The sequence below is a fragment of the Falco biarmicus genome, chromosome 12 (assembly GCF_023638135.1).
Source record: "Falco biarmicus isolate bFalBia1 chromosome 12, bFalBia1.pri, whole genome shotgun sequence".
Lineage (NCBI taxonomy): Eukaryota > Metazoa > Chordata > Aves > Falconiformes > Falconidae > Falco > Falco biarmicus.
In genome coordinates, this window is record NC_079299.1 from 17,855,954 (window position 1) to 17,879,307 (window position 23,354).

A 23,354-nucleotide genomic window follows, 5' to 3' on the forward strand; every position below is an offset into this window, starting at 1 on the left:
GTCTCCCTCCTGTGGAGGGAAGGCAGTCCGTTAGGACTATAACAATATTCACAGGTGGCCTGTTGTAAGGGATTTGTTGATGAATGAAGGTATATGTACACTCCAGCACCTTTTAGCCCATGTGAAACTCTTCAGTGGTGTCAAACAACTAGATCAAATAATTTAAAGATAGCTCAAGCTAGCTGGCTTGAAATATTCCTTGTCTGAAAAAGAACAAGCTATCATTAGACAGACCAAGGTATTCTTGGAACTACCCACAAAACAAAGCCAGACCGAATGACGTGATTTTGCCAAAAGTTATCCTACCCAGGAACCAGAAAAGCCATTCACCTTCCTTTTTCTCCCCTCAAGTCTTACAACATGGGCTCTAACCTCACCATTACAGGAAAAACTGCTTTTCCCAACTGTGAAGATCAATAAAAGACCAGGTATTGCTCTCTAAAGGTGACTGATCCCGTAACACTAGTCGAGTTCTTTAAGGGTGCCTTGCTATCTAGTCTAATCTCAGTAAATGTCCAAGGAGCATAATTGCCTTAAGGACCATATATGTAAACACGATGAAGATCTGGTCCGTAGCACCTGGACTTAGATAAATTCCTGTCCAAATATTCTGCCTGCTCACACGACCCAGTCCATACTCGGAGTGGGAGAAGACTGGTGGGTTGATATTCCCAGCCCTGCCTTGCACTAGCTTCTGATGACCTAGTTCTGGGTATCTGAAGATCTAACTGCTTCCTCAGTACAGAAATATTCTTGCATCATTTTGAAATCATGATGTTCCCACTGAAGACTGCACATTATCCAGTACTGACTGCAGTGACCTCATACTTGTATGTAAAATGGCAGTCAGGCATTTCATGTTAGCAGTAAAAGAGAAGGATTTACTGGAAAGGGTTTAGATTTGTTTTTAAAGTGTCTGTGGAGCCAAATCAATTGCAAGGGTTTTCTGAGCCGCTGAACAACCAGAGGCAATCATTGCACTTCTCCGTTGCCAATTGCAGCCTTGTACCTCTTCTAGGCAGGGACTGTCTTCTACTCCGTATTTGTACAGCTGCTAGTGTTGTAGGGTGCCACCCCACCTGATCCTCCGCACCAGTACGATGGTATTGGTGAGCCTCCACTTGCAGGACAGTCAGCAGGACACCTCCCTGGCTGCCCTCCTGGCTGCGATACCTGTGGGTGAAATACAGGCAAATGCTTTTGAGTTAGATGTACATCTGATGCCAACTGCATCTGGCAACTGTTCCAGCACTGCAGAGGACTGCCCCAGGATTTCTAGTTATTTATAATTCAGCATCAGATTGGACCCAGTTGCTCCTGGTTAGAGATCTTTTTGCAATAACAAACTAAGATTACATGAAGAGCTTAAAAAAGAATTTCACCCCTCCAGGGCTAAATTACTTCCACTTATATACAACTGTCATATCTTTAAAGGGCAAACTCAGAAAGCTAACACTGAAAAATATAACTCTACAACTGAGATTATCTGCCTGCCTTCTCTAGGCAATCATGTCTCATATCTATAAGGTCTTTCATAGCAAAACCCAAAATTCAAGCTAAGTGGATGGAAGATTTATGTACAGAGTAGGAAACAACAGCTTGGGAGGAGGTGTGTTTGAATGCTGGAGCCAGTTACAAAGACAAACCTCAAACACCATGCGACTGCTTTTACATAGCATCTCACTCATGTCTGGTAAAATCACTCCATGCTCACCCAGACTTTGCAAACTACTAGTCACCAACTGAGAAAGGCATGGTGACGTACATGTTACGGTAGCATCCGGCACAATCCACTTCCATATGTAGCTCAAGATTCATTCCAGACATTTTATAACTGATGTATTTTTCATGAAATAATAATTGGAAAGCAGGGAGAATAAGAACCCTCTGTACCAGCTTACCTGTCCTATGAGAGGTCTCATGCTGACCAGCTCACCTTTAGGGAATTTAATCAGGAGCGGAGTTACAGAGGAACATGAAGAGGTCACACTTTCTCTACACTTTTTGTGAATATTCCCCGTCATATGATCAGACAGCAGTCACACTTCACATAGTGGTTGTATTCAGCCCTGATTATATACCTGGATTAATGATTAAAGCACTTAGCCCCAGGGGCAAATGGATTTCCCTGAGGAACACAGAAATTATGGAGAGGGAAGCTCAACATGTCAAATGTCAAGATGTGGAGTTGCTTATAGTCCTTTGTTCAAAAATTTTCCTATGAAGAACATTTTACTCTCTTCAGAAGCCTGGGGGACCCAGGCTTTGTCTTCAGTTTTCCTCTTACCCCTTTTCAGTGGTGGCACAGGAGAAAAGTGAAAGAAAGGAAGAGAAAGATGAGAAAAAGAGTAAAGATTTTTCATTGATTTGTTTTTTTCAATTCAATTAAATAATAAAAAAATCAAGTAATTTATATAGAAATGTCTATGGGTTTCAGATTTTCATCCAAAAAAGGATCATTTCCTTTTTTTTTTCCAGTTCTGCCTATGGAAAATATCCCCTGTGGGGGTTTTATGGTGGGTTTTTTTCCTTCTTTTTATGTGAACTCAGGACCCAGCACTGCATTGTCTTCAGAGAGCAGCACACTGAGACCAGTGACTAACTGGTACCTTGACAGCAATCCTAGCCCATTCTTCAGCCACAATAGTATCTCATATCTCCAGCTGCTCTATATGCTTTGGGTGGCTTTTCCCCAGGACTGGGCTCTGTGTGGTCCCTCCCAGGAATGATACAAGAACAGACTTTCAGAGCAAATCGCTGAAAGGTCTCCTTCATCGAGAGATTAAAAAAATCACTGCCCACTCATGTCCCTCTGCAGTTTGCTTCCCTCTTCCAGTTAAATCTGGTGTTGGGTATCACTGACATCACAAGCTGTGGGTCTCTCTGTAAGACCCTAGGTGATCCTCTGGGGCACACACCCCAAAATGCTGCTGTGACCGAGTTCTGCCCTACTGCTAGCAAGCCCTTGGAGGTCCTGATTTTGGCCCTGCATGGAGATACTCAGACACAGCAGCTTACAAGGAGTGGTATGATTTATTGGTCAAACACACTCAGCTGTGAGTGGAAGTGAGAGTGACAGCAGGTTGGTCAGTGCTCTCTCCTGAGTGCCAGGCTGTATGGACACCTTTATGTGCCCAAGGGCTTTGGTAGTGTGAGAGTAAGCTTAAAAACAGGGCATTCTTGTTTCCGCACTGCATATGTTTATATCACATACAGTTATACCCCTTTCAATAAAATCCCAAGAGCCTCCTGGGTTCATTCAGCCAGATGCAATTTATCATTTAACCTTTTTAAGCATATCTACCAGTTGTCAATCCTGGCTTCATTTTCTCTTTCTTAGAACTGGTGAGCAGAAAGGTCAAATGATGTGAAGTACAACAAAGAGCAAAGGCTGTTCGATTGATTTGATTTTTTTCTTGAGAAAGGGAACAACTTGCAGTTGGCGACACAGTCCAGGATGGGTGGGGTGTGTAATCCTCCATAACTGCTGCAATCTCAGGTTCACAGAGAGGATGGAGTAGCTGCCTGCTCTTTTGCCATTGCTTCCTGTGAGGTTGTCTCTGTTCCAGCAGCAGCCTGTAACTGACTGACTGATCAACAGAAATTAAGGAGTGGCTGAGGAGTTTGAGCAAAATTATGAATTTTCCAGTATGACTTTGGCTATCCAGAAATCCCGGGACGTGGAACAACACACACAGACAGACCATTTTCCATTGCATTTGCGTCCAGGACTCCAGCCACTTTGGAAACATGTGCAGTTGACCCATAGGCATGGCTTGGGGAAAGGCTGCATCTCCCCAGCCTCTGCCTGTCCTGCAGGAAATGATACCCATTCCCAATCAGTGAAAAAAACAGTCCTGGCAATGGGTTGGTAGCAGCACCTGAGCTGTTTTGAAAATCTAGGCTAAAATTCCCAAAAGAAAGTGGTGACAACTAAGGCCCGGATCTTCAGCCACATGGCTCTTAAGCTCACTGACATCCTTGAGAGGAAAGTTTCCCACTGATTTCAATGAGTTTTGTGAAGGAAATTTCAGCTAAAACAAAGCAGAATACTTTTAAGATACTTTTAAGTCTCATCAGCTGCTATAGTCAACTAGGGTAATGTGCCACTCCAGAGAGCAGATGAAATTGTCTCTCTTTCCATTAGCAGTAGGTTGGCACAAGAACTACAGTTTAGGTCTTTTAGTTAAGTGCCTTAAATTAGGCAGTGCTCCTGTGTGGTCTCAAGCCGTTAATTCTCTCTGTATCTCTTGGCAGCTCTGAGATAAGGACAGTTTTATCTCCCCACGTATAAAAAAGTTGGAGGTCTTAGAAAAGAAAGCTTTATAGAAGTACAGGGAACTATCATACTTCAGCAAAGCAAGCCCACTGTCAAAGGAATCCACACACATGGACTTCTGTCTTCACCAGTCCCTCGCTTCTCTTCTCGTACAGCCACATTACCGCATTACCAGCTGGCTGTCAGTTCTGGAGTGTCCTAACCATTGTTCATTCATATTTATTTCAGCTCCAACCAGCGTTCAGTCTGGGGGCTAAGAGCTTTCTGCAAGATTGGTTTCAAGTAGACGGGCAAAGAATGGCAGCTGGGCAGTGGGCCTGTTTCCCTTCGAGCAGCTTTTGTTATGATTGTGGATGTGAAATCTGCTGATGGGGTGGAGGCTGAACTGAGCTTCTGAACTGTCTTGTTCATCACTAATATGAAAACCTCCTCTCTTAAAATGAATCAGACCAAACCTTTATGACATTATCCCATGACCCAAAGACTGACTTTACATTTGGCCACAAGAAGAGCAGTTTGTTTTGGGGGTTTTTTTTTAGTTACATGTAACTGGGAGTGTTTCAGGCAGTGTCTCTTTATTTAACAAATGATACACGGTCATGACTGAAGGAACTTTTCATTTCCCTGTGAATAACCAGATCAAGCAGCCTTGTCTAATCCTTGTTCTAGCCTTTAAAGTTGGGACACTTTTAATTTTTTTTAATTCTCTGCCAAAATCTATTTGTAAAGTTGTTATTGCAGTAGCTTCCAGATATGAGGAAGCAAGTGCCTCCCCCCATTTGTCTAAGGGAATAAGTGAGTGGGATCACACAGGAATAGACTGAGTCTCCCCAGTGAGGCTCCTAAAGCACTGTGAAATGGTTAGTGAGTTAAACCTCACAAATCCTTCCTGAGTTAGTGCTAAGTTCCTTTCACTGGTGGAAGGCAAAGTGAGATAAGCACAGCAAAGGGCAAAAGGCATCTGCAAAGAGGATTTTGCTCCTTGAAGAACAAATGAAGGTGTGTCTTGTAGACAGTGATTTACTCAAGGTGGAGTCTTTCCATTGATCTCAGTCATTACAAACATCATAATTAGAGCTTGCTGAATAACATTCAAGAATGGTGTATCAGTATATTCAACACCTTCTGCTATCAGTTTTGAGTAACTTGCTTATTGGTTCAGAGATTACAAAGTGAGAAGGAGCCAGTGGCATCATTAGTCTGAGCTCCTGCATACTATGTGCTGCAGGATCATACTGAATTGTTTTTTCTTGGAAATACAGAGTAACTTTCAGGGAATTAATTTTTTGTTGTTGTTATTGTTTGTTTTACATATTGCTAGTGAATGGAGACATCCACCAAGAGCCTTACCTAAACTGGTTAATTACTCTCACTTCTAAAAGGTCATGGTTTTTTTCCTAGTCGAGATTTGTCTGATTTCAGCTCTCTATAATTATTTTATTTATTTATCTGCCAGTTTAAACAGCTCTCCATTATCAAACCTCTGTTTTTACATTGGTGTTGAGACACTGTGATCAAGTCAACCCTTCACCTGATCTTTGTTCAGGCAGATTGTGCTCCTGGAGTCTTTCACTGTAAGGCATGCTTTCTAGTCCTTTAATCAGCCCAGTCTCTCTTTTCTGTATTTTTTCCAATGTGTCATCATCCTTCTGGAATTATTCACAAATAACCTTTTCATTAGTCGAGCCGTTCTTCACATGGTTGAATAATATTTGCCTGATGAATTTAGAGTAACCTTCCTATCGGTTGGTTATATTATTTTTGAGTTCTTAACGTGAGCAGCTGCAGAGGTCTCTTATCCTACAGCTCCACTGGCCATGGAAGACATTTTCATGTGTTGTTTAGTCCTTCTTCTGGACAAGCCACTATACCACCTGCTATCGATCCCAGCTGAGCCACAATGAGACACCAACATGCTAACATGTAAAAATGTTCCCATGTCTCAGGATGGAAAGGGACATAAACCCAGCCATTCTCGGGCTAGCTCAGCACTTCTCCTTGTTTCCTGCAGATTGCCAGAATCCTTTGGGATGCAAGAAATTCTGAGAAGGAAAGGTTATTATACATGGAGTATACTCCTGAACTGTGGAACTCCTGAAAGAAGGCCACGTTTATCACTCCAAGAAGCTTCTTAAGGGGCTGCTTCAACTGATGCTAGTTACTGTATCTAGTGCTTCCTTACCTGTCAATCCCAGTGATTTGTCTTAATTACAGAATCACAGAATGGTCAATGTTAGAAGGGACATCTGGAGATCATCTAGCTCAAGCCTGCTTCTAAAGCAGGTTCTCCTAGAGCAGGTTGCACAGTCATGTCCAGGTGGGGTTTGAATGTCTCTAGAAATGGAGACTCCTCTCTGGGCAGCCTGTGCCAGTGCTCTGTCACCCTCATGGTAAAGAAGTTCTTCCTCATATTCAGAAGGAACTTCTTGTGCTGCAGTTTGTGCCCATTGGCTCTTGTCCCGTCACTGGGCACCACTGAAAAGAGCCTGGCCCCATCTTCTTGACACTCGCCCTTAAGATATTTATAGACATTGATAAGATCCCCTCTCAGTCTTCTCTCCTCCAGGCTAAACAGACCCAGCTGTCTCTGCCTTCCCTCATCAGGGAGATGCTCCAGTCCCCTCATCATCTTCACAGCCCTCTGCTGGACCCTCTCCAGTAGTTCCCTGTCCCTCTTGAACTGGGGAGCCCAGCACTGGACACAGCACTCCAGATGTGGCCTCACCAGGGCAGCACAGAGAGGGAGGATCACCTCCCTCAACCTGCTGGCCACGTTCCTCTGAATGCACCCCAGGGTCCCGTTGGCCACCTTGGCCACACGGGCACACTGCTGGCCCATGGGCAACTTGCTGCCCACCGGCACTCCCAGGTCCTTGTCCACAGAGCTGCCTTCCAGCAGGTCAGCCCCAGCCTGTGCTGGTGCCTGGGGTTGTCCCTCCCCAGGTGCAGGAGTCACCTAACCCACACTGCCTGACCTTACCGATGGGGACGTTATGGGGACAGGGTCAGAAGTCTTGCTGAGGTCAAAGGAGACAACATTCACCACTCTCCCCTCATCTACCCAGCCAGTTGTTCCATCACAGAAGGCTGTCAGGTTGGTCAGGCATGATTTCCCCTTGGTGAATCCACTTTGACTGTTCCTGATGATTACCCGGCTCCATGGAAAGTGATTGACATACTGGGGTATTTGTGAAAAACACAAGGGTGGGCAAAAATTCAACACCATAGAAGGCTATCCTTGCTTGAGAATGTCCTCAGTCATTCTCATCTACGTTTGAAAGAGGTGGATGTTTGCAAGAAAACTGTGTCTATACAACAATTACACTAATTTTAGCTCAGCAGAGTGTCAAGTCCCTTCTTAATTACAAATTAACCTGACTCACTTCTCCTTGGCCGCGGTGTTCTGCTGTCATTTGCTGCAGTGAAACAGGCTGCGGAACTTCCCCTTTAGATTTTCATAAGAAAGCCGCTTGTTCAATGTCATGTTTTAGACTTCAGCTGGACTCTCCTTTCTTGCCAGTGCTTGTTTCCATTGAACACACAGCTTGGTGAAGAAATAGCCCCTTCCCTATCCTGCAGCCTCCCCTGACCCTGCTTCAACCAGACAGGCAGTTGTGGTTGTGGTTGCTCTTGATGTCTCTGAAGCCATTGAGGTAGTACAGCCTAAACTTTCTTCCCTGCTACATGACACTCAAATCGCACCAACCTCCCCCGCCAAAGTGAAAATCAGGGTGATGGGAAAGCTTACACCTTTCGGTCCCACTCTCTTTCTGCAGTTTTGGGGCCTTGAAAGCAGCTCTCAGTGCCATCAGTATCATAAAAACAAAAAGAGCCTCTTTCTGATGCTTTCATCTAGAAGTTCAGAAAGCCGCAGCCACCTCCAGGCTTTGATCTTGAGCCAAAGCCAAAGCCAAAGCCAAAGCCAACCTCCTTTGTTCCCCAGACCTTTTAGTTTTGTTTTGACAGACACAAGTGCTCTTCTCTGTGCTTTTCTTCTCTCTGTTCCCCCTTCTCACACACACCCCACCTCCCCAGGCCCTGGCTGGAAGTCTTATCATTCCTGTGGGAGAACGTGTGTATGAACTTCTGTTTCATAGGTCACCAAGACAGTGCTGGACCAAGGGAGATGGGCAAGCAGAGCCTAGGTGATTTGGCCCCAGATGTTAAGACAATGGGCTTTCCTGCCATTGTTTTCGGTCAGTCTGCCTGACTGCAGGAGGCAATGCACACTCTGTCCTGGTGGCTAAAAATGCCCGCGAGGGAAAGGGAAGGGCCACAGCAGACATCTGGGGCCAAAGAAGAAGTGATTTGTTAACCATGTGTAGCCACAAATGGAGCTTTGAGGGAGGGGACTGCAAATAGCAAACTATTTCCAGATGTTCAAAGTCAATTCAAACATGCCACCTACTGGACCTGAGCTTGGAGGCTTGGTAGAGATGTAGCATCTGGCACTGAAGAACCAGGAAAGATGAGCTTCCACACTTTCCAAAGGTTTCTTGCGAAGGATGGTCCGTCCCTCACCTCTCCTGCTCTCTGGAGTTTATGATCAGTGTCCTCAACTGTGCTCTGCAGAAAGCTTTCATATAGCCAAAAGCTGAAGAGAGCAAGACAGAGGGCATGCAAAATTTCCCCAGGAACTCTGTGGGAATAGTCCTTCTTGTATTGCTTTGTGGAAGGAAAATACATCAGAGCAGCAAAGCACAGGCTTTTTAATGTGGAAATCTTGAGTCTGCCTTTCCTCTGCCAGAGCCTGCCTCATGTGATGCTGAGCAAGTAGGGCACATATTTAAATGCATCCCCTAGTTTGGGATGCTCCAGCTTCAAACACAATGGCCTCTGGTTAAGAGGTGCTGAGCAAGCTTCAGAGTCATTAGTTTCAAAATATTAGATGGTCAGCACTTCTGGAGCTCTTCCTGTCTTAGTTTCTTGGCCTCCGAGGAAACCTTGGAAGTGGTGACAGAGAAGATGGTGAGCCATTTGCCCTGTGTAGGGAAGGTAGAGAAGTCCATGACTCATGACCTTCCTAGACATCCCAAAGGTAGCGCAAGTTACTGCTAGTGAGCTGTAAGCCCTTTGCTAAGCACATTTTGTGTGCTCCGGATCTGATGGAATGGAAGAAGGCAGAACTAAGGGGCATATCTGAAGTACTGCCATGAACCTCCCTGTGTCTCAGAGCTTTTTCAGCTCACTCACTTGAAAACCTGCCTGTGCCGCTCATAGGCAAATGGAATCAAAGGAAAGAGAAACCAGCCTAATACTGCAGCAGGTAAATGTTCTTTCATACTTCTTAAGTGCCACTGAAGGCAAAGCATTATCGTTACAAAAACAGCTGCTGTTTGTCAAAATCCTTCCCTAACATTTGTGGTAGATCATTTTGGTCATTTACGTTCCGGTTCTTCCCTAAAGCTTTGCCACAGGGATTTGGGCAGGAGTTCAAGTACCTGGCAGCTGGAACCATGCCCCGGCTAAGCCACCTAAAGACTGACATTCCAGGCCTCCCCTCATGGAGAAGAGCCTTGGTTCCCTAACTGAGCTTCAGCATCCCGAGTACAAAGCCTGTCAGATTTCATTGTTAACGAGTGAGGAAATAAATTGGCTCTAATTATTCTATGAAGAGCTTAGATGGAATTTTACAGGAAAGAAGCTTTGTCTAGAGATTATAAGAGGAGCCTCTGAGCCAGGAATCCCAGGTTTTATTTCTGGTTCTGCCCTTCATTCATTGAGTGGCCCTGAGTGAATGTTATATCTTGTTTTCCCCCGGTCTGTACAAAGGGGTGCTGATATTGAACTTCCTGGCATAAGTGTTCTAGGCTTAATTAATTAACAGCAGTGAAGCAATCTGAGTTTTCAGTTGGAAGATGCCATAATAATAATCAAAGAAATATTTCTCGCTACTTTGGTGATTGGCATTCTCATTCTTTTTCATGTGTAGATGACAGCCCTCGATGAGAGAGAACAGGGCTTTCAGTCTACTAACTGGTGACTGGGTATTAAGGGAAACCAGTGTGTAACTGGGTAATAAATTCACTGAAATTGCATTTCTTCTTAGGCTGTGAAGAACAGGCAGAAAGACTTTTGCTCAACTATTTGTTAGTCTAAAATTTCCCATTGTTTTATGCAAACAAATCTTGTTGCAAATGATTCACTGTGACTTTTGTTTGAGTAGTTTCTATTCGTGGAGAGTGACTGGCCAATCAACTTACATGGTATTGTGTCTACTCTTTAAGTAGATAATGCTCAGGCTCCCAAATACCTTTCAAAACCATAAAATCACAGAATTGTTCCGGTTGGATCGAATTTCAGGAGCTCTCTAGTTTAACCTCCTGTTCAAAGGAGGAGCAGGTCGGCTATGAGGTGAGAACAGGTTGCTTAGGGCTTTTGACAGCTGGGTACTGAAAATCTTCAAGGATGGTGGCTGTGCAACCTCTTTGGCCAGTACTTGACTGTCCTTATGGTGAAAACACTTTTCCTTATAGCCAGCCTGAACATCTTTCACTTTAATTTATGTCCATTGTCTCTTGTCTTCCCACCATGCGCTGTGGTGAAGAGTTTGGCTCCATCTTCTCGATAACCTCCTTGTAGGAGCTGTCAGGCTGTTGTTTGTCCCCCACAAAGCCGTTTCTTCTCCAGGCCAAACAAGCCTAGTTCCCTCAGCCTTTCTTAACAGGGCTTTAGCTCCCAACTATCTTGGTGTTGTCTGCTGAACTTGCTCCAGTGTGTCAACTTTTTTCTTGCACTGGGGGTCCAAAACTGAGTTCAGTGCCATGTGAGTACCTAAGGAAGGGAGATAAACACATCTGCCAGCCTCCTGGCGGTGGCTCTCTTAATACAGCCCAGAGTGCCTTTGTCCACCTTTGCTGCCAAGGCACGCTGCTGGTTCATGCCCAGCTTGCTCTCTGCCTGGATCCCCAGATCCTTTTCTGCAGAGCTGCTTCCCCCTCCCAGCCTGTACTGCTGCAGGGGCTCTTCCTTCCCAAGTGCAGGACTTTGCATTTGTCCTTGCTGCATTTCATAAGGTTCTTATGAGCCCATTCCTGTGGAGGCCCTCTCCAGGGCCCTCTGAATGGCAGCCCTACACTCAAGCATGTCAGCTTCCCCCTGCTACCGTGATGTCTCCAAGCTTGATGAGCAGGGACTCCATTGCCTCATCCAGACAACTGCTAAAGGTGTTTAAAGAGGACAGGCCCCAGGGTAGACCGCTGCAGTACCCCACTTGTTACCAGCCTCTGGGTAGAGTACAACATGTATCTACCCCTCTCTGAGCCTGACCATCTAAACAGTTTTTTACTTTCTGCTGGTCCACCCGTCTAGACCATAACATCTGAACTTGAATACAAGAATATTGTGGTAGACAGGGTCAAGCCTTGCTAAAGTCACGGTAAAATGCCTGCCAGTCGTGTATGAATAATAGCTACATATATGATATTTACCTGTCTGTGTGTGCCATGTATGTGCACTTTTTGAAAACAGACTTGTGAACTGCTGTGCAGTCACAGTCTAAAAGCCAGTCATCATGGCAGTGAAGTGAATTTATGTCTTACAGTTCAATTTCCTGAACATGGTTCCCATTTTACCTTTGACCAGGATTTTTTAAAGCAATCATCTTTGTCCTTACATCCAATTCCAGTCATGAGTCAAAAGGGTCTCTACATTTGAATGCTGGAGGTACTTCTAGCCATAAGTCATTCTCTAAAGTTTTTCATTCCCCTAACTTCAAAAGGAGTTCTAATCTTTTTAACCTCTGCTTTCCCCAGTAATGTCAAACATATGGTCTACAGGAGATATGGACCACCAGTAAAATCATGGGAAGCTCATGGACTGAGAGAATGGATGTGAGTGAGACACTCCAGGAGAACAGGATTGGCTCCATGCCTGGCCTGGATAGCCTTGTTAGCATAAGCAGTATGGATCTCGGGCGCCATCCACTCTGTGTGTATCTGGGCTTTAAACTTAAACCAGATCTGCAGCTGCAATCACCATGTCCTTGGTACTGATGTCCAGCTCTGTCCTGTGCCTGTCATCTCATCTCCTGTTGTCTGGAGATGTAGTGCAGAGAGTTTTCCCCAGCCATTGGGAAATAGAAGCTGTGTGTGCTTCTCATCATCTCTTCTTGCTAGCAACATTATTTTTCTAACGAAGTTAAGAATATGCTCTGAGAGCTTCTGGGTGCAGGGTGAGGCATGCAGGGAAGAAGGGGAGGTGTGTGGCCATTGTTTAACTGGGTTGGGGAGCTCACTCCTTCTCAAAGCCTTGACCCACTGAAGGAGGGTGGTGCCTAAGTGAGCTGCTCTGCTGCAAAGTTGGAGCCATCCTCCGCAGTACCGCAGTGGGTGCTACTGAACTCAGGTACAGCCACACTCAGGGCTGTGGTTCATCATGGACGACACGATACCACCCATGCCGATGTGCTGATCTCTGCCTAGCTGGAGAGAGGAGACATTCTGAACCTCTGGTTCATCACCTGTTGGAGGTCTCGCATCCAGGTACTGACTGACTAAAAAGGTTATACCCAAAAGCTGGTAGCAGAGCAGCCAGGACTAGTGCTAGAAGTCAGGCCTCACCCCTCTTTACAGAACACAAATTTCCAAAATCCCATGTTTGAGCAATTCTTGTAGCTTCCCCTCCTTGGCCAGTGTTAGCTACATAATGGCACCAAGCCAGATAACTTAGAGGAAATAGTTTTTCTTTCAGACTGGCCTGTCAACTCGTGCCTGAAGCCTGAGTGTGGGCAGTGTGCTGGAGATGCACTTGTCCAGGAGTCAGGCAGCACTACAGCAAAGAAATAAAGACATGAAAATTACCATGGGTGAAAAATGCAGAGGTTGGTATCGGCGTCTGACACAGCCAGTGCAGCTTGGGTGAGTGGATGGCTGGATGCTGTTTCTAGCTGATCTCCCACCCAAAGTGTACTGAGGACCTTTGTACATGTGCAGCTTCCTCCTCCCAACAGTACTCATGAATATCATGGTAATTATTATTTCCATTTGCCAAGAGGTGCAGTAACTAGCCTAGGGCCGCTCATCAGGCTGTGGCAAAGGTCAGCCTTGTGACTCCTGGGGCCCTGAATTTTCTATGCAATTAAAGACAGAAATCCTTCCTTTACCAATTCCATGACACAGCACTCAGCGACAATCAGGCAATTGCCTGAATGGTTTAATGAACCCTCTAAAGCTCTGGAGAGAATGGTTGAATTTACTGTTGGATTTTCCAACCTTGTTTTCTGGCAGCCAGAAAATCAAATCTCTTGTAATCATCTTAACTGTGAATATAGGCACTGCAACCTGTTTTTTTATGCCAGGGTTATTTACCACAATTGGGTCCTGTAGGAGTGGGGAGGCGATCTCATCGTGCAGCCTTTCTGCCTGTGCAAGAATGTATTTACCGATGTAGTCATTGTCTTGAACCGGCTAATCCTCTGCTGCCGGGACGGCATCTGCACCACTCGATCCCAGTGTCAGAGACACTCTTTTGCCAACAGCTGACAGCGTTTCCCTGTTTTAGGGATGGGTCTGTTCTTCACCTGCTGGGGACTGTAAATGCTATCCTTGCTACTGCTGTGAAGTGAACGTTGTGTGCCTCTTGGACGTGGCGAGGGGACAGTCAGGAAGTCCTGGGAAGCCACAGGTGCTTGTGCCATGCTGTGGACACCAGCAGGTTTTGCCCGAGATGTGGCCCACAGCAGGAGTGAGAAGACCCCTCTTTGCCCTGGCTGTCTGCAGAGTGTCTGCAACCCACAGCCCAGCTGGTGTTGCCATGGTCACGTTGTCTGCCCCAGGCCCATGAATTCTGATCACTTCAGTGAAAATAATTTGGTGCAGTCAGCAGAGATGTGGGGTTTGCCGTTACCGCACCCACCCACACAGATACACACGCTCCTGCGACCATCTTCTTTGTGCCATGGTTTCAGTACGCGAGCGGACAAGTCTGCTTGTAAGACACAGTGGTATGTCAGCCAGCGGGGATGGTTACAAACGTGGCTTACTCCGGCTCTGCTTAACAAGACCTCCTCCTGCTGCTTGGAACAATGTGTTGTTACCACAACATGACATATAGTTAAGAAAAGAAAGCCAAGCACAATCCACCCAAACTTCAAAACTTCCCCCTTCCCTTCAACAACAGATTTTTCTCGTCAGGTTCAAATTATTTGCCAATGAGTGCTGGAAAATGCCGTTGCTCTGGTGTGGCTTGTATTTATTTGCTGCCTAAAATCAACAGAAGGTATTTCTGGGAAGTGAACATCAGGGGGTGCGAGAAAATGACATCAGCTTGTAGTAAAACTAAGGCTAGCTTCTTCGAGAGCTGGGCCACAGTGGTGGTGATTTCGTACTACTCCATTGCGGCTTCTGTTCCTGGGCTGATGTGCCCAGGCCGCATGCTGTAATTTCAGGTTTTGGTGAACTGAGAGTAAAATCCCAGCGCTGCCCAGCCTCGGTGGGCAGGCTGGCTGGGTCACCTCTCCACCTCTCAGCCCATAGGTGAGGTGCACTGGGAGGGCGGCAGGACAGACAGACACTTGGTGCTTGTGCTTGCTCTCACTGTTGTCCTTGAGGGAGGCTGCTACACGTTTGCAAGGGAGCCAGGTAGTGGATGGATGTTGTACAGAACTTCAGTCTCCCAGTCTGTCGAGCTTGAAAGTTTTTCCAGCTTTCAATTTTGTCTAGAGTTTCTTTCTTAAGACTCCCCCCTTCTTCAAACAGAGCCTCAACTCTGGCTGGGTCCCAGAGATAGATACCAAATGGCGCTTTTTTCCCTTTCTTTTGCTCTTTCTTCCTTCTCGTGAAGCTGGCAGACTCTCCAAACACACATCCAACCAACGCACAGTGCATTCGAAAACAGGCCATCTGGCTGAGCACTCCTTGAGAATGAGAAGACAAGAAAAACAACCCTCTTGGAGCTGGCAGCCGAAAGGCAGGCAGCCCGTACGTGGACTTGATCTCGTGGTGCAATCCAAGAGCCATCCAATCCAAGGGCATTGCAAAAAAGCTCTTTCCTAATGAGCAGAATACGGCTGTCTCCAGAAGCGGCTCCAAGTCAACAATTTGAGTGGGATGCTGTAACTCTCCTCGCTGCACATGTGCTCATTAATTAAAGCCACTTTGGAAGATGCCCCTGACACCCCCGCCGGGGCTTCCAGCCTACCCTCCCCGAAATCCTGCTTGCTGCTTTGCAGCCCCCTGCTGGGCAGGGAGCTGCTGAGCCCCAGGGGACAGGGCCATCACCATCTAGGGTACTGGAGAGCCCCAGGAGGACAGAGCCATCAGCATCCAGGGAACTGCTGAGCCCTAGGAGAAGGACAGGGCCATCAGCATCCAGGGAACTGCTGAGCCCTAGGAGAAGGACAGGGCCATCAGCATCCAGCTCTTAACCACAAAGCAGACCCATTGCATCACCAGCGAACAGCTGCGTGGGGAGCAGAGCACTAGAAGGAAGTTGCACTCCATTTGCTTTGCTGTCATTTTTCTCCCCTCTGAGTTTGGTAACAGCCAGAGTGCTCCAGGCATAAAACCACTTTGGGCAGGTCAGCAAGCAACAGGGACAGAAGTGAGCTGAGCAACCCAATATTGCAATTCTTAACTATTTTTCTGATGATTAAGGACTGGGTTCACAAAATCATGGTGGCTACGGTGAATGCAGAGCCATTAGTAGCCAAATCCCTCAACAGCAGAACAGGAAGGTCTCAGCAGAAGTACAGACTAAAGAAATTATATCACATTAGGTAGAGAACTTCTGGAAATTGCTGGCCCAGCAGGCTGCAGAGGCAGGGAGTATCAGCAGGCTCAAAACGGGATTCAACAAAGTTGCAGACAACAGGTCCTTAAATGGACACAAAAGGAAACAGGCAAGATGTACAATCTCACATCCCAATCCAACAAAGGCAACTGCTGAGACAGCACAAGGAAGAGGGAGATGTCCAGGCCCACGTGCTCCCCCTGGATAGTCTCTCACCTTGCCCCAGCTGGGAGCTGAGGGCTGGGTGGGGAGGACCACTGCTCTGGCCCAGAAGGGCCATTCTTCAGTTTTTATTGTAAGACTCAGTCCCTGTGCCAGCCTGATCTGAAGGTCATATGAGCAGACTGTTGCCTCTTTAAATTACCAGAAGGAAGCTAGAATCCGATTTTTCTCGGAAAGATGGATTTGTGGAACATGTTTCCGTGAATAACAGTCACAAGCCCTGGCTTAACTGCTGTTTGGTCTCCCAGTCGTTACATTTCACACAGTGACTGAGTGATTCATTTGACCCTTTACCTTCTTTCTTGGGATCTCCTTATTTTCTGCATCTGCCCCTTTAGTGCTGATGGCAGCAAGGACAGCTCAGCCTCTGGCAGATCATATAGCTACAGCTAAGCTAGGTGTCTGTGGGTTTCCAATGGCTAGTTACAGTTCTGCATCTGTGGATAGCTATTTCTCAGCTTTCTGCTGTGGCTTCTTGCATGCAGTTGTGTTTCCAAGGTGAGGGACTAAAGCTTTTGACTTTATTAACTCAAGAATAGACTTCTGTAAGTGAAAAATTGCTTTCTTATCTTGAAAAATTATGACAAAGGATACACAGCACCAATTCAGGTCCTTAGGAGCTCTGTTTCTGACCACTGAGTTATCGGAGACATTCAGTGCCTCTTCCTCTTATCAACATGCAATTTAGTTGTCCCCAGCTGACAAAGGTGAGGTCTAAAACTGAGATTTTGCATCACTATCTTTTTAAACCCACTGCTTTATAAGCTTTAACAATGACAGTGGGATGTTCGTCAACTGAAAAGGAAATAAAAAACATGGGTTTGATTGAGTCAGATATGCCCCTTCTTTGGGGCTGACAATTCAAACAGAAGTGGCTTGTTCAGAAAAAACAGGAGGTGACAAGGGATAGAGACCTGTACTAAATCAGAATGAAGTTCAGCAGTGCAATTGCTAAATCGTATCAGAGAGAATGCAGAGAGTAACTGGGAAGCTTCAACGTGGAAAAAAAAAAAAAAAAAAAAAAAGGGAAAGAGGCACAACGAATTAGAAGAGACCTCTAGCTTGTTGAATCTACTCCTCTGCTGTCATGATATCCCACAACTGATAAAGATCTGTCTTCAAACAGTAAAGCTTTTTATTCCCATTCCATTTTATTCTTTGGAGGTTATTTTGAACTTCACTCTGCTGCTGTTTTGAAAGCTTCTGCTAGTTTTCAGCCTGAATTTATTTATGACCAGTGTATGCCCATTTTAAGATCTTTCCTTTTTTAAACTCTAACCTGCTATTAGCCACATTTAGTAAATGTTTTAGAGCATAATTCATCTCCTACAAATATGTGTGTTCTGTTATGCTAACGTTGTCCTTTTTTTATTTTTAACTTACAGGAAAGCAGAATATGCAAAGACAAGATAAAACATGTTTCAGGTCTACATTACAATTCAGACAGAAATTTAAATCAGCTGAAGACATCAGAACTAAATGCTTTGTAAGTGTTTCTGTGCTATCGATTACTCAAGGGATAGTTACAGATAATATGCCTTTCAGTACATATTGCTTCCTTTACAGCCTTTGATGTGATTTTGTGAAAGGTAGATTCCCTTCAGGAATGTGCTTTGAGGTCTGAGGCAAGTCAGCTGGAGCTCTGGGAGCATGGTTTCTCCAGAGACCAGGTTCCAGACTTGCTTGAGATGTTTGTATAAACAACACCATTGACAAAGACAGTATATCAGGATATATTCTCATGATACTGAGAATACCAAGTGAATATCAGTTGTGCTGTGGGAGTGGCATTTGTGCCTTGTATTCCAATAAAATGAATTAAGTTTTCTTCAGGTCGATTCGGAAATTAGATGTAGAGAGTGTCCAAACCATGACCGGTGAAAAGGATGCCAGTTGGAATACTTTTCTAGTGAAAAAATGGGGTTTGAGAGAACAGATATTTTCATAGAAAGTGTTTGCTGTCCTCCAAATGTGCCCCCCTCTTATAAACCCTTAGAAGAGATTTGATTGTTGGCAGTTTGGGGATTATTTCCCTCCCTTTCCCCCCAGTGTTTTCCAGTGGAAAATATTCAGGGTTTGGGTGTTCAGCCCTTTGCTGAAATGTCAACATTTTCCAGAGGGTGAAGGAAGGGAAAAGAGAAGAAAAGAAAAACATGTTCTGACCAGCTCCAGTCAGAGCCAAATGGCTCAGTCCTGGATTTGGTCAGCGAAGTATGCTGGAGGGGAGAAAATGGGAGTGTCTTGGTTCCACACACAGCCTGGCTGGGCTGAGGGCTGCATATCACGATCCATTCGTATGAGTCATTCCAGCCGAAATTTCACCAAGGGAGCGTGTGTAGTGGCTTTTAAGCACTTTAGGTCAATATGCAGCATAGGGCTGCAAACACTGCCATGCTGCTTGCCATGGCCACTTCGGCTCTTTGTGCGCGTGTGGGATACGCGCAGGTACACTGTGTTCAAGTGCAAGCCCTCCAATATTTCCATGACGTCTTTAAGTCACAGAGACCACAATAACCTCTGGCACCTATCCAGACCTGCAAATTCAGCTTTTCCCCAATCATGAAAGAAGAGAAAGGATTAAAATGGCATGTGCTTGTAAACATACGTGATTGCCTGTGCCCTCCTCCTGGGTGATGCTGTCCTGTGCTGTGCAATGGCTGGAATTTAGCCTTTGAGAGCCCCAGCCAGCTATGGACAGGCTGGCTTTAGGCAGGGAGAAATGCTGGAAGAGCCAACATAAAGGCTGCTAAACTACACATGCATATGCGTGCGCCGTCCTGCTTCTGGGGGAAAAGGAGTGGCTTCGTTTCCCTAACACGTTGCTGATACCCAGCTGCATGCTCAACCTCCAGAAAGCTGTCCCAGCACTTGGGCACCTTCAAATCTGAGGAAGGCAAGGGCCACCTTTGCTTCCACCTCTCCAAGGTGTCTCCCACAGCTGCAGTGGGGAAACTGGTGGATGGATGCATACCCAGACTAGGTCTTTGTCCCCCTCTAGTGACCCGATTGCAAAAGAAGTTTTCTGAGTCCTATTCCCTCCAGTAAAGATGGTCGTTAATTTAGGCCAGGATGTTGAATGGTTTCCTTTCTAAAGGCCAGTAGGACATCTAAGCACCACTGGCAGGTCATATATTTATACACCCTCGGACATTACCCATTACCAATGTAAACAATAATTAGGAGCTTGATTTTCTGCTCTAATAGACCACGTGTGCCTGCTTTCCTCCCATGGAGGATGGCAGCCACAGGCTTCAGATGACAGCCTGTGCTTAGTCCTCCGGGAGACCCACCTAGGGCCACTGTTACCAGTGCAAAAGCACATGCTCCCAGTCTCTTGTAACCAAACACTTGCTGAGTCACAGCCTAGTCACCGGTACACTTAGCGAGTCGCGTCAGCCATCTGTCACCAGCACATCCTCCTCACCGCGCTGTGACTCCATGGGGAAAACAACAGGAGGCAGATTACGTTCAGCTGAGGAGCCAGGCTCGCGTGTGTCTTGGCTCTGAGTAACCCCCAGATTGCCTTCTAACCAGTGGTGGAGGCTTCGGCTACTCTTAGTTTGGCCCTTTGTCAGGGAAGAAAGTGACATTCAGGTTCAAACACTGAAAGTTTTACCTGACTAATGAGTGACTCCAAACAAAGCCGACTCAGGCAAGACACTGTGCAAAATGTCCCTCCTACAGCCAGATCATGTACACAGACCTCCACGCTGGGGTTCTCCTCCAACCAGTGTTTAAAAAGTAGCACCAAAATATAGGGCACCCTGTTTCCTAAGGTCTTGTCCCACCTACAGCGTCACTGAAAGCCGCAAGAGCAGCCTTGTTGTGCCTCCTGTCCTGACGAACCCCAACGTTTCCCTTGGTTCAGCCGTGTGCTGGAGGTGCAGCCCTGGGGGGCACAGCCCCAGAAGGTGGCATCGCTCCCCGCCGGGTGCCGGCATTACCAATCAGATGAGGCACTGCCCAGACACGCCAGCCAGCCAGGGTGAGTGTAAGCAGTCCGGAGTAGGGGTTCACCCCGGATTTCACAAACCTAGACCCCTGTGCTGCTTACCACAACCTCCCCAGCCTCCTCTCTCATATGCTTGCAAGTCTGTTTTCCCCATGAACTCCCTGACGGACAAATCACCCACACCAGCAATCTGACCATCCTGCTTTATCCTGAGGCAACGAAAGAGTGTGGAGTGGATGTGGCCTTTTTTGTTCTGGAGCAAAAAAGTGAACTCAATGCCAGGCACAGATCCCAGGCTGTATAGCTGAAATCGCGCTTAGAGCACATAATTCCCATTTGTGCTTGTGTGCACGCAGGGCAAGGGTGGGGGTTGGCGGGGGGGTGAATATAAGAATGTAATTGTCATAATTTAATCCAAAACTACTTCTTGGAAGAAAAAAAAAAAAAAAAAACACAACAGGCTGACACAAAACAGCATGTTCAGTTATAAACACCACATGAAAGAGCCGTATTATGTTCTGCTTGGTAACTGACATTGAACGTTAACGTTCTCAGCTGCCCACTACTGGGCAAAGGCCTTTCCAGCGCTCCCCCTCCCGTTGCAAACAAAAGCCCCCAGCCAAACTGCGGCACAGATACCAATTTCTGAGGCCGCAGAGAAATTCCACACTGAAAGTTCACTATGGGTAGAGGAGGGTGGCTGGTAGACGGAGCAGCACGGAGCAGATAGATAGCCATCTGGGACACAGGGCGCTCCCAGCTGCTGTGGGGAGAGCGCACGCACATCTCCTGCAAGGCCATAAAAAAGTTGGCATGTGCTGTGTGAGCCACGGAGGGGTTTTTCCCCCCAGATTTCCCAGAATAGGCCAGTGTATTCTCAGAGTGATGGGCCTTGCTGGCACCACGGCTGCTCCCCTTGGATGGACGCGGGTGCGCTGCAGCTGGAAGCAGCAGCAGCTAGCAGGAATGGTGTTGGGCCCTCCGCACCCTTCCCTTCTCCTCCCAGGCCTTCAGGTGGAGTGAGTCATTTGGTGGAAAGGAAGCACAGTCATTCCGGCTTAGATCCTCAGGGACGCTGACTTAACTCCGGATGGCACTGCACCCCTCAAAAAGCACCTAGGAACACTGGACACCTGATAATTGACTCGGCATTTCTTCTCTCCCTCCAGGGGCTCACCATTCCTGTCGGCAGGACCAGGAGGTGATGAGGAAATGCCCTTCAAATCCTCGCTCTCCCCTGCGGTGGGGGTGGCTGGGGTCTCATCCTAACTAGAGGCTCCACAAATCATCTGCTGCAGTCATTGCAGTAGGATATCACGAAAGAAATGCCTTCTGCTTGAAGAATATGTTTTTTAGCTTCATGCTAACCTTTATTTTTCATGGGGCTGGGTGACATTATTAGCACCCGTGCTTACTGCTGAAGTGAAGCATGTTTGTTGTAGCGTGGGTGGGAGATGGGTTACCATCAGTATGGAGGAGATCTAGAGAATGGCTTCTGTTATTTATTTCTTTTCTGTTCTTGTAGGATGTGTGATGCTGTTTAACAAAGACCTGCTTAGCAGAATCCAATTAAAATCTGAATTCCCACCCAGGCACCCTTGGGAGATCCTCCTTGCTTGCTCCAAGGGATAGTCAAAAGCAATGTAAAGGGGAAAAACTTGGTTCCCAGCCTGGTGGAGACACAGCGATGGGTGGGACCTCCCTGCTGTGTGGTGAGGTGGAAGGAGGCAAAACGTGTCCCCTACACCGTGGCACCTCGGGATGGAGCCCCAGCGGGAGTTGCCTTTTGCCCCGGGGGTGGTCAGGCTGGGCCCAGCACCGTGCCCCGAGGCAAAAGGCAGGGGCCCGCCGCCCCGCCCGCCCGAAAGGTGGAATTGAACCACTCTGTCGCTAGACAGCTACAGGTTTGAAGCCTGCACCCCAGACCACTGAGGGTCATCCGGGCAACTAGCAAAAGCCCATCATCTCTCTATATGAAGCTCAAGTAGTCCTTCGCGCTGAGGTCAGGGTGAGCGCCGCTTGGGCCGCTCCAGCGCGTCCTCCGCCTTTCCCGATAAGCCTACCCCCCCGCGACGGTAGAGAGTGCCGCGGTGGCGGGAGAAACCCTGGTGGGTTCAGCCCCGTTACCGACCCAGAAGCCCCCGGGCTTGGTATGTAAATAACATGCCGTTGATTGGCTGCTGCCGAGGGCGGGGCGGGCGGGGAGGTGCTCCGGGAAGGGGCCGCGGCCCTGGCGGCGCCGCCGGCGCGGGGCGGCGGTGACTCACGGCGCTTCCCAGAAGGAGCGGGGCCGTGCCAGCAGCGGGGCCGCCCCGCGCCCTGCCCGCCGCCCTTACCGGACCGCCGGGGTCCCTTACAACATCGGACGGGGCGGCTTGTGCAACGGGGCCGCCCCAGCCCCGGGCCCCCGCGGCGGTGTGATGGGCGCTGCTCGGCGGGGCTGGCGCGGCGGGAGCAGGCCGGGCGCAGGCTGAGCGCGGCCGAGCGCGGCCCGGCGGCCCTGTGCCTGGCTCGGGCTGGCGGCCCGCGGGCCGTGCCCCCGCCGGTGGGGTGCCCAGGCCGTTAGGCGGGTGTAAACACGGCTGCCCATACAAACACAGGGCATATACATCTGACATGCGGGGCTCGGCAGAGAAGGCAGAGCACTGCCACATTTTGAGCAGTATCTTTTTTTTGGTTTTTGTTGGTGGGGGGGTTTTGGGTGTTTGGGTTTTTTTTATCTTTTCTTGTTTTTCCCCAGCAGTGGCTAATGCCAGATACTCTGGAGGATGTGAATCTCCCATGAGATACCTCGTAGAACAATAATATCCTCTGGGAGGAAATTCCTCCCTGGCCCCCAACTGAGGATCAGCTTATGCCCTGAAGTATGAGGATTGAAAACACTTGTAATTTTATCCTAGCGAGTGTAACTACAGAGGCTATTTTCATAAATGTCTAAACCCTTGAAAAATTACTCACTTCACTTGCCTGGAGAGATTCCTCTGAAGTGAAGCCATTTTTGCAAATGCATGTGGTTTCCAGTGATTTTTAATTAGATGATTCTTTTTGGTGTAAGCAACAAATAAAACCGTAGGCTTGTTCCCCCTCCTGCTTGCCCTGGGGAAGCTGAGGCTCAAAGCTGGTCCTCAGTGGAGCGGCACCAGGGAGGGTAAAACTGCTACAGAACAGAAC

At 47.3% G+C, this 23,354-nt stretch overlaps 1 non-coding gene across 1 annotated transcript; it reads right to left on the minus strand.

Annotated features, from left to right (window-relative positions):
* Positions 1-22,041: 22,041 nt before the first annotated feature.
* TRNASTOP-UCA (transfer RNA opal suppressor (anticodon UCA)) lies at positions 22,042-22,128 on the minus strand. Its single transcript has one exon. It is a non-coding gene; the product is annotated as a tRNA-Sec (tRNA).
* Positions 22,129-23,354: the final 1,226 nt, after the last annotated feature.